The sequence below is a fragment of the Lissotriton vulgaris genome, chromosome 4_1, assembly GCF_964263255.1.
Source record: "Lissotriton vulgaris chromosome 4_1, aLisVul1.2, whole genome shotgun sequence".
In the NCBI taxonomy this organism is placed as follows: Eukaryota; Metazoa; Chordata; class Amphibia; order Caudata; family Salamandridae; genus Lissotriton; species Lissotriton vulgaris.
The window spans coordinates 38,838,303-38,851,137 of NC_141691.1; positions in this window are offsets into that span (position 1 = coordinate 38,838,303).

Here is a 12,835-nt window from a genome sequence, read left to right on the forward strand (position 1 = left end):
CACTGAACCAAGATACAGCACCCACTGAACCAACATGCAGCACCCACTGAACCAACGTTCAGCACCCACTGAACCAACAAACAGCACCCACTGAACCAACATACAGCACCCACTGAACCATCATACAGCACCCACTGAACCAACATACAGCACCCACTGAACCAAAATCTAGCACCCACTGAACCAACATACAGCACCCACTGAACCAACATACAGCACCCACTGAACCAACATGCATCACCCACTGAACCAAAATAGAGCACCCACTGAACCAACATACAGCCCCAATTGAAGCAACATACAGCACCCACTGAACCAACATACAGCACCCACTGAACCAACATGCAGCACCCACTGAACCAACAAAGAGCACCCACTGAACCAACATAGAGCACCCACTGAACCAACATACAACACCCACTAAACCAACATACAGCACCCACTGAACCAACAAACAGCACCCACTGAACCAACATACAGCACCCACTGAAGCAACATATAGCTCCCACTGAACCAATATGAGGCATGCACTGAAGCAACATACAGCACCCACTGAACCAAAATCTAGCACCCACTGAACCAACATACAGCACCCACTGAACCAACATACGGCACCCACTGAACTAACATGCAGCACCCACTGAACCAATACAGAGCACCCACTGAACCAACATACAGCACCAATTGAAGCAACATGCAGCACCCACTTAACCAACATATAGCACCCAATGAACCAACATGCAGCACCCACTGAACCAACATAAACAACCCACTGAACCAACATAGAGCACCCACTGAAACAACATACAACACCTACTGAACCAACATACAGCACCCACTGAACCAACAAACAGCACCCACTGAACCAACATTCAGCACCCACTGAAGCAACATGCCACACCCTACCAACATAGAGCACCCACTGAACCACCATGCAGCACCCATTGAAGCAACATGCAGCACCTACTGAACCAACATACAGCACCCACTGAACCACTATTTAGCACCCACTGAACCAACATGCAGCACCCACTAAACCAACATACAGCACCCACTGAACCAACAAACAGCACCCACTGAACCAACATACAGCACCCACTGAACCAACATGCATCACCCACTGAACCAACATAGAGCACCCACTGAACCAACATACAGATCCTACTGAACCGACATGCAGCACCCACTGAACCAACAAACAGCACCCATTGAACCAACATGCAGCACCCACTGAACCAATATAGAGCACCCACTGAACCAACATACAGCACCCACTGAACCAACATACGGCACCCACTGAACCAACATACAGCACCCACTGAACCAACAAACAGCACCCAATGAACCAACATACAGTGCCCACTGAACCAACAAACAGCACCCACTGAACCAACAAACAGCACCCACTGAACCAACATACAGCACCCACTGAACCAACAAACAGCACACACTGAACCAACAAACAGCACCCACTGAACCAACATACGGCACCCACTGAACCAACATACAGCACCCATTGAACCAACATGCAGCACCCACTGAACCAATATAGAGCACCCACTGAACCAAGATACAGCACCCACTGAACCAACATGCAGCACCCACTGAGCCAACATACAGCACCCACTGAACCAAGAAACAGCACCCACTAAACCAACATGCAGCACCGACTGAACGAACATAGAGCATCCACTGAACCAACATAGAGCACCCACTGAACCAATATAGAGCACCCACTGAACCAACATACAGCACCCATTGAAGCAACATGCAGCACCCACTGAACCAACATACAGCACCCACTGAACCAACAAACAGCACCCACTGAACCAACATACAGCACCAACAGAACCAACATATGGCACCCACTGAAGCAACGTACAGCATCCTCTCAACCGACATACGGCACCCACTGAACCAACATAGAGCACCCACTGAACCAACATACAGCGCCCACTAAACCAACATGCAGCACTCACTGAACCAACATACAGCGCCCATTGAACCAACATACAGCGCCCACTGAACCAACAAACAGCACCCACTGAACCAACAAACAGCACCCACTGAACCAACAAACTGCACCCACTGAACCAACAAACAGCACCCACTGAGCCAACAAACAACACCCACTGAACCAACAAACAGCACCCACTGAACCAACATACAGTACCCACTGAACCAACATTCAGCACCCACTGAACCAACAAACAGCACCCACTGAACCAACATACTGCACCCACTGAACCAACAAACAGCACCCACTGAACCAACATACAGCACTCACTGATCCAACATACTGCACCCACTGAACCAACAAACAGTACCATCTGAACCAACATACAGCACCCACTGAACCAACATACAGCACCCACTGAACCAACAAACAGCACCCACTGAACCAACATACAGCACCCACTGAACCAACAAACAGCACCCACTGAACCAACAAACAGCACCTACTGAACCAACATACAGCACCCACTGAACCAACAAACAGCACCCACTGAACCAACAAACAGCACCCACTGAACCAACAAACAGCACCCACTGAACCAACATACAGCACCCACTGAACCAACAAACAGCACCCACTGAACCAACAAACAGCACCCACTTAACCAACATACAGCATCCACTGAACCAACATACAGCACCCACTGAACCATCATACAGCACCCACTGAACCAACATGCATCACCCACTGAACCAATATAGAGCACCCACTCAACCAACATACAGCACCCACTCAACCAACAAACAGCACCCACTGAACCAACATACAGCACCCACTTAACCAACATACAGCATCCACTGAACCAACATACAGCACCCACTGAACCAACAAACAGCACCCACTGAACCAACATGCAGCACCGACCGAACGAACATAGAGCACCCACTGAACCAATATGGAGCACCCACTGCACCAACATACAACACCCACTGAACCAACATGCAGCACCCACTGAACCAACATACAGCACCCACTGAACCAACATACAGCACCCACTGAAGCAACATGCAGCACCCACTGAACCAACATACAGCACCCACTGAATCAACAAACAGCACGCACTGAACCAACATACAGCACCCACTGTACCAACATACAGTACCCACTGAACCAAGATACAGCACCCACAGAACCAACATGCAGCACCCACTGAGCCAACATAGAGCATCCACTGAACCAACAAACAGCACCCACTGAACCAACATGCAGCACCAACTGAACGAACATAGAGCACCCACTGAACCAACATAGAGCACCCACTGAACCAATATAGAGCACCCACTGAACCAACATACAGCACCCATTGAAGCAACATGCAGCACCCACTGAACCAACATACAGCACCCACTGAACCAACAAACAGCACCCACTGAACCAACATACAGCACCAACTGAACCAACATATGGCACCCACTGAAGCAACATACAGCACCCACTGAACCAACATACAGCACCCACTGAACCACCATACAGCACCCACTGAACCAAAATCTAGCACCCACTGAACCAACATACAGCACCCACTGAACCAACATACGGCACCGTCTGAACCAAGATACAGCACCCACTGAACCAACATGCAGCACTCATTGAACCAAAATACAGCACCCACTGAACCAACAAACAGCACCCACTGAACCAACATACAGCACCCACTTAATCAACAAACAGCACCCACTGAACCAACATACAGCGCCCACTGAGGCAACATGCAGCACCCACTGAACCAACATACTGCACCCACTAAACCAACTTACAGCACCCACCGAACTAAAATCTAGCACCCAATGGACCGACATACAGCACCCACTGAAGCAACATACATTATCCACTGCACCAACAACCAGCACCCACTGAACCAACATGCAGCACCCACTGAACCAACAATCAGCACCCACTGAACCAACAAACAGCTCCCACTGAACCAACATACAGCACCCACTGAACCAACATACAGCTCCCACTGAACCACCATACAGCACCCACTGAACCAAAATCTAGCACCCACTGAACCAACATACAGCACCCACTGAACCAACATACGGCACCCACTGAAACAACATGCAGCACCCACTGAACCAATATAGAGCACCCACTGAACCAACATACAGCACCAATTGAAGCAACATGCAGCACCCACTGAACCAACATAGAGCACCCACTGAACCAACTTAGAGCACCCACTGAACCAGCATACAACACCCACTGAACCAACATACAGCACCCACTGAACCAACAAACAGCACCCACTGAACCAACATAGAGCACCCACTGAACCAATATAGAGCACCCACTGAACCAACATACAGCACCCGTTGAAGCAACATGCAGCACCCACTGAACCAACATACAGCACCCACTGAACCAACAAACAGCACCCACTGAACCAACATACAGCACCAACTGAACCAACATATGGCACCCACTGAAGCAACATACAGCACCCACTGAACCAACATACAGCACCCACTGAACGACCATACAGCACCCACTGAACCAAAATCTAGCACCCACTGAACCAACATACAGCACCCACTGAACCAACATACGGCACCGTCTGAACCAAGATACAGCACCCACTGAACCAACATGCAGCACTCATTGAACCAAAATACAGCACCCACTGAACCAACAAACAGCACCCACTGAACCAACATACAGCACCCACTTAACCAACAAACAGCACCCACTGAACCAACATACAGCGCCCACTGAAGCAACATGCAGCACCCACTGAACCAACATACTGCACCCACTAAACCAACTTACAGCACCCACCGAACCAAAATCTAGCACCCAATGGACCGACATACACACCCACTGAAGCAACATACAGTATCCACTGCACCAACAACCAGCACCCACTGAACCAACATGCAGCACCCACTGAACCAACAATCAGCACCCACTGAACCAACAAACAGCTCCCACTGAACCAACATACAGCACCCACTGAACCAACATACAGCACCCACTGAACCACCATACAGCACCCACTGAACCAAAATCTAGCACCTACTGAACCAACATACAGCACCCACTGAACCAACATACGGCACCCACTGAAACAACATGCTGCACCCACTGAACCAATATAGAGCACCCACTGAACCAACATACAGCACCAATTGAAGCAACATGCAGCACCCACTGAACCAACATAGAGCACCCACTGAACCAACATAGAGCACCCACTGAACCAACATACAGCACCCACTGAACCAACATACAGCACCCACTGAACCAACAAACAGCACCCACTGAACCAACAAACAGCACCCACTGAACGAAAATCTAGCACCTACTGAACCAACATACAGCTCCCACTGAACCAACATACAGCACCCACTGAACCAACAAACAGCACTCACTGAACCAACATACAGCACCCACTGAACCAAGATACAGCACCCACTGAACCAACATGCAGCACCCACTGAACCAACATTCAGCACCCACTGAACCAACAAACAGCACCCAATGAACCAACATACAGCACCCACTGAACCATCATACAGCACCCACTGAACCAACATACAGCACCCACTGAACCAAAATCTAGCACCCACTGAACCAACATACAGCACCCACTGAACCAACATACAGCACCCACTGAACCAACATGCATCACCCCCTGAACCAAAATAGAGCACCCACTGAACCAACATACAGCACCAATTGAAGCAACATACAGCACCCGCTGAACCAACATACAGCACCCACTGAACCAACATGCAGCATCCACTGAACCAACAAAGAGCACCCACTGAACCAACATAGAGCACCCACTGAACCAACATACAACACCCACTAAACCAACATACAGCACCCACTGAACCAACAAACAGCACCCACTGAACCAACATACAGCACCCACTGAAGCAACATATAGCTCCCACTGAACCAATATGAGGCATGCACTGAAGCAACATACAGCACCCACTGAACCAACATACAGCACCCACTGAACCAACATACAGCACCCACTGAACCAAGATACAGCACCCATTGAACCAACATGCAGCACCCACTGAACCAACGTTCAGCACCCACTGAACCAACAAACAGCACCCACTGAACCAACATACAGCACCCACTGAACCATCATACAGCACCCACTGAACCAACATACAGCACCCACTGAACCAAAATCTAGCACCCACTGAACCAACATACAGCACCCACTGAACCAACATACAGCACCCACTGAACCAACATGCATCACCCACTGAACCAAAATAGAGCACCCACTGAACCAACATACAGCCCCAATTGAAGCAACATACAGCACCCACTGAACCAACATACAGCACCCACTGAACCAACATGCAGCACCCACTGAACCAACAAAGAGCACCCACTGAACCAACATAGAGCACCCACTGAACCAACATACAACACCCACTAAACCAACATACAGCACCCACTGAACCAACAAACAGCACCCACTGAACCAACATACAGCACCCACTGAAGCAACATATAGCTCCCACTGAACCAATATGAGGCATGCACTGAAGCAACATACAGCACCCACTGAACCAAAATCTAGCACCCACTGAACCAACATACAGCACCCACTGAACCAACATACGGCACCCACTGAACTAACATGCAGCACCCACTGAACCAATACAGAGCACCCACTGAACCAACATACAGCACCAATTGAAGCAACATGCAGCACCCACTTAACCAACATATAGCACCCACTGAACCAACATGCAGCACCCACTGAACCAACATAAACAACCCACTGAACCAACATAGAGCACCCACTGAAACAACATACAACACCTACTGAACCAACATACAGCACCCACTGAACCAACAAACAGCACCCACTGAACCAACATACAGCACCCACTGAAGCAACATGCCACACCCTACCAACATAGAGCACCCACTGAACCACCATGCAGCACCCACTGAAGCAACATGCAGCACCTACTGAACCAACATACAGCACCCACTGAACCACTATTTAGCACCCACTGAACCAACATGCAGCACCCACTAAACCAACATACAGCACCCACTGAACCAACAAACAGCACCCACTGAACCAACATACAGCACCCACTGAACCAACATGCATCACCCACTGAACCAACATAGAGCACCCACTGAACCAACATACAGATCCTACTGAACCGACATGCAGCACCCACTGAACCAACAAACAGCACCCATTGAACCAACATGCAGCACCCACTGAACCAATATAGAGCACCCACTGAACCAACATACAGCACCCACTGAACCAACATACGGCACCCACTGAACCAACATACAGCACCCACTGAACCAACAAACAGCACCCAATGAACCAACATACAGTGCCCACTGAACCAACAAACAGCACCCACTGAACCAACAAACAGCACCCACTGAACCAACATACAGCACCCACTGAACCAACAAACAGCACACACTGAACCAACAAACAGCACCCACTGAACCAACAAACGGCACCCACTGAACCAACATACAGCACCCATTGAACCAACATGCAGCACCCACTGAACCAATGTAGAGCACCCACCGAACCAAGATACAGCACCCACTGAACCAACATGCAGCACCCACTGAGCCAACATAGAGCACCCACTGAACCAAGAAACAGCACCCACTAAACCAACATGCAGCACCGACTGAACGAACATAGAGCATCCACTGAACCAACAAAGAGCACCCACTGAACCAATATAGAGCACCCACTGAACCAACATACAGCACCCATTGAAGCAACATGCAGCACCCACTGAACCAACATACAGCACCCACTGAACCAACAAACAGCACCCACTGAACCAACATACAGCACCAACAGAACCAACATATGGCACCCACTGAAGCAACGTACAGCATCCTCTCAACCGACATACTGCACCCACTGAACCAACATAGAGCACCCACTGAACCAACATACAGCGCCCACTGAACCAACATGCAGCACTCACTGAACCAACATACAGCGCCCATTGAACCAACATACAGCGCCCACTGAACCAACAAACAGCACCCACTGAACCAACAAACAGCACCAACAAACAGCACCCACTGAACCAACAAACTGCACCCACTGAACCAACAAACAGCACCCACTGAGCCAACAAACAACACCCACTGAACCAACAAACAGCACCCACTGAACCAACATACAGCACCCACTGAACCAACATTCAGCACCCACTGAACCAACAAACAGCACCCACTGAACCAACATACTGCACCCACTGAACCAACAAACAGTACCCACTGAACCAACAAACAGTACCCACTGAACCAACATACAGCACCCACTGAACCAACAAACAGCACCATCTGAACCAACATACAGCACCCACTGAACCAACGTACAGCACCCACTGAACCAACAAACAGCACCCACTGAACCAACATACAGCACCCACTGAACCAACAAACAGCACCCACTGAACCAACAAACAGCACCTACTGAACCAACATACAGCACCCACTGAACCAACAAACAGCACCCACTGAACCAACAAACAGCACCCACTGAACCAACATACAGCACCCACTGAACCAACAAACAGCACCCACTGAACCAACAAACAGCACCCACTTAACCAACATACAGCATCCACTGAACCAACATACAGCACCCACTGAACCAACATACAGCACCCACTGAACCATCATACAGCACCCACTGAACCAACATGCATCACCCACTGAACCAATATAGAGCACCCACTCAACCAACATACAGCACCCACTGAACCAACAAACAGCACCCACTGAACCAACATACAGCACCCACTTAACCAACATACAGCATCCACTGAACCAACATACAGCACCCACTGAACCAACAAACAGCACCCACTGAACCAACAAACAGCACCCACTTAACCAACATACAGCATCCACTGAACCAACATACAGCACCCACTGAACCAACATACAGCACCCACTGAACCAACATACAGCACCCACTTATAAAGCAGGAGTGACCTCTGTTCAGCGATTTGAGCAGAAACAGCAGCTTGTACTCCAAACAGCATTCCACATGGAGTCACGCTAACATGCATTCCTGGGGGAAATCCTTGATTCCAAGGCTTGCGACTTTCAGTCCAGAAGAGAGGGGCACGGGAGCGCCAGGACCGACTCCTGTGTGTGACCAGCATGGAATAGACACTGAGAATGAGAAGAGAGCGGGCTTCGTCCTCAAAGAAGTTTGATTTGTGGTCTTTGTCAAATTGGTATCCCATACTAAAAAAGGCATAAAATACTACACTTGAAAAGCAGACCCTTTATGGAGGTGGAGTCGGCTCTGTAAGGGAGCATTCTGGTAGGATTAAAAACACACACACTTCCCGGCGCCTTTTAGATGGGGAATTAGTGGGTACTGTGGGTCATAAGACAGCCACAAATCTGAAGACACGAACAGACACCATTAACCTTTCCAGACACTTAGAAGGACAGGTTAGGTCGTGTGTGTCGGCACTTACGTGCCAGATGCAAGTTTGCCTATTGCAAGCCCTGGTGAAGGGCCCAGCCCGAAATTCATCGAGCAAAATCATGAATACCAGTGTAATAGATCAATAAAACCAAACAATGGATTATTAAATGGATTAGAATAAAGGTGAAATAAGTGACCGTATTCAAGTAAAGTAAAGTCATCATGTCAGGAGCGGTTGGGGACGCACCCCAGTTCCAGGGCACAGCGCTTCAACAAGGGTTGATAGTACAGCCACATTCATGCTTTGTAGGGGTGTCACTCCTTGAAGCTTTACTTGCGCCGGTCCCGCTGGTTCATTCCTGCATGTGCCCCCCCCCCCCACCCCCGAGCTTTAAGGATCAGACTCAATGCCAGGGCGCATAGAAGACGAGCAAGGGAGGAATGTGATCAGTTGTCAGACTTTCAAATGGCAGAATGAAACAAAGAAGGGGACACAACAGAACGACCCTCACGGGAGGCTGACACTGTGCCCCAAGGGAGGCTTGAACTCTGCCCCAAGGGCGGCTGGCACAGTGCCCCAAGGGCGGCTGGCACAGTGCCCCAAGGGCGGCTGGCACAGTGCCCCAAGGGAGGCTGGCACTGTGCCCCAAGGGAGGCTGGCACAGTGCCCCAAGGGAGGCTGGCACAGTGCCCCAAGGGAGGCTGGCACTGTGCGCCAAGGGAGGCTGGCACTGTGCCCAAGGGAGGCTGGCACAGTGCCCCAAGGGAGGCTGGCACTGTGCACCAAGAATGTTGGCACAGTGCACCAAGGGAGGCTGGCACAGTGCCTCAAGGGAGGATGGCACTGTGCCCCAATGGAGGCTGGCACTGTGCCCCAAATGAGGCTGGTACTGTGACCCAAGGAAGGCTGGCACTGTGCGCCAAGGGAGGCTGGCATTGTGCCTCAAGGGAGGCTGGCACAGTGCCCCAAGGGAGGCTGTCACTGTGCGCCAAGGGTGGTGGCACAGTGCACCAAGGGAGGCTGGCACAGTGCCCTAAGGGAGGCTTGAACTGTGCCCCAAGGGAGGCTTGAACTGTGCCCCAAGGGAGGCTTGAACTGTGCCCCAGGGGAGGCTGTCACTGTGCCCCAAGGGAGGCTGGCACTGTGCCCCAAGGGAGGCTTGAACTGTGCCCCAGGGGAGGCTGGCACTGTGCCCCAAGGGAGGCTGGCACTGTGCACCAAGGGTGGTGGCGGGTGTGGACCGCGGCGTGCCCTGCGCGGGATCGGGCCTTGATGGGGTACGGTTCACCTGAGCTCAATCAATGACTTTGAGGGTCTGTGTGGGTGGAAGCAGGCGGGGTTTAATGACATATTAATGCCCGAGCCGTTCACCGGGTCCAGGCAGGCAGTTAAGAATTGACCGAAGGATTGCAGTAGTAAAGGTTGGTCTGCGCCCCATGAGAGGCCCTCTGGCCACAAACAAGGGAAAGACTGTGCCCCGCAAACACAACACCTGACAACCGAACCCCAGGCTGCTCTCTCATCTCAGAACGGGGCGGGGCGCTCATAGATGCCGCGTCCGGCTAATATAAGGCATTTCCATGAGATACACAAGGCTTGGTTTAAGCCAGTATGGTGCACCCCGCGGGTCTTCTCCGGTCTTTGGGCAGCGGAGTGCGGCGGCGGCTGGCACTGCCACTGCCGGGGGGGGGGGGGGCAGCTTCAAAGAGCGGGGGATGGGCCTCCACACACGGGCCACCCCCGGACCCTGGAAGGGATTCAGAAATACCTAAATCAGGCTCGAAAGTGAACACATACGGGCCCTTCCGGTTCCCTCGGGTCACGAGCAGCAGGTCTGTGGTTTGCCGTCTGTGCTGCGTCCTGGGGGGCCTGGGCACCGACACAACGATGAAGGCGCGTCCGTGAACGCGCGCAGAGCGCAGACCCCGGGGATGACATCGGGTTCAAATCCGTCCCCTCAGCCTTCAATCAGACTGAACTTACTTCATATTATTAACACTTATTTTAACATGACATTCTTTTTTTTTTAGAAAAAACGACATTGTGATTATTTTGAAACCACAGTCTATACATCAAGAGAGTGTTTATCTTCCAACACACTTCGCACTGAACCCCTGCTTTGTATCCTTGTACCCAGCAGGGAGTTTCATTTTGTAATTTGCAGTTTTCTTATCCAAATGTGGATTTATACAACATGCAAAGCGGCTGTTGACCAAAAACTTGTCGGGATGGAGCGATACTGTTACAAATGAGACAATGTCCGCCCTTGGCATGTTCGCTGCCCAACTATTCCCTTTTGCGATGAACCGTACTGATAGTCTAAAACTCCACACATAACACTAAGATAAGACAACAGCCATAGTTGAAAGAAAAGTCACAGTGCTAAAGAGTCAGCTGGGTTATTGAGAGGGACCTGTGCCAGGCAGGTATGGTTTGATTTGGAGGGAGTTCGGATAGATCACTGGGCATGCTGCGGATTGAAATGCGGGGTGGATCGTGGTTGCACTTAAGTACTAAAGAGACAACAATTGGGGGCAATCATATCTGTGGTTAGAGCCTTGAGGGGTGGACAGCAGGATCCCAGCCTGTGCTTCCCTTCTACAAGTGACAGCCTACAGCCATGCTAGTGGGCTCATTGGTCATCGAAGACTACAACTCCCAGAATTCCCCAATAGGTTAAACTTAAGAGTGGAATGGCTATTTACTTGTGTCCTGCCAATATGGGAGCATGTTGCAGCTCTCGTTCTAATCCATAGATGCGGATATATCTCCAGGGCTGCCAGCAAGTGTGCCATATAGGCATCTGTGGTGAGCTGGAGGTGTTGAGTGGTCCCCCTCCCCCCCGGCCGCAGTCATTCCTTCCACTGAATGTTTCATACCCACGGTGGGCGCGCTTTTGTTTGCCCTCATATATCCATGGGGTTAGGTAAACATGTACCTGCTACTCACCCACGAACTAACGCAGCTGAAACAATGACTTTGCTCCCACAGGCATGATGAGCCCTTCCCTCACAGCCTAAGAGCACAGGGCAGGGAACAGTAACTACAACACCCCGCGATACCGCACACATCACTCAATCTTCTACTATCGAAAATTGTGTAAAATAATCTGGTTCTCTTCTAAGCACTCAGATACCTTTGGACCAATTTTGTGATGTATAAAAGTGCAACAAACAAATACAAAGAGCCACAAAGTGTCTATGGTCACCCTCTGAGGACTTGTTCACTGCATGACTGTGCTTTAGAGGAAGGATCAAGTTACAGCCGCTGTGCTGTTGTGTGGTGGTGGGAAGGGTCACTTGTGCATCCTGAAAAAACAGCTCCTTTCCTCCTGAGGCCTACATCCTAGATAAATAGTTTACGTTTTTCTTTTTTTTAACCTTTT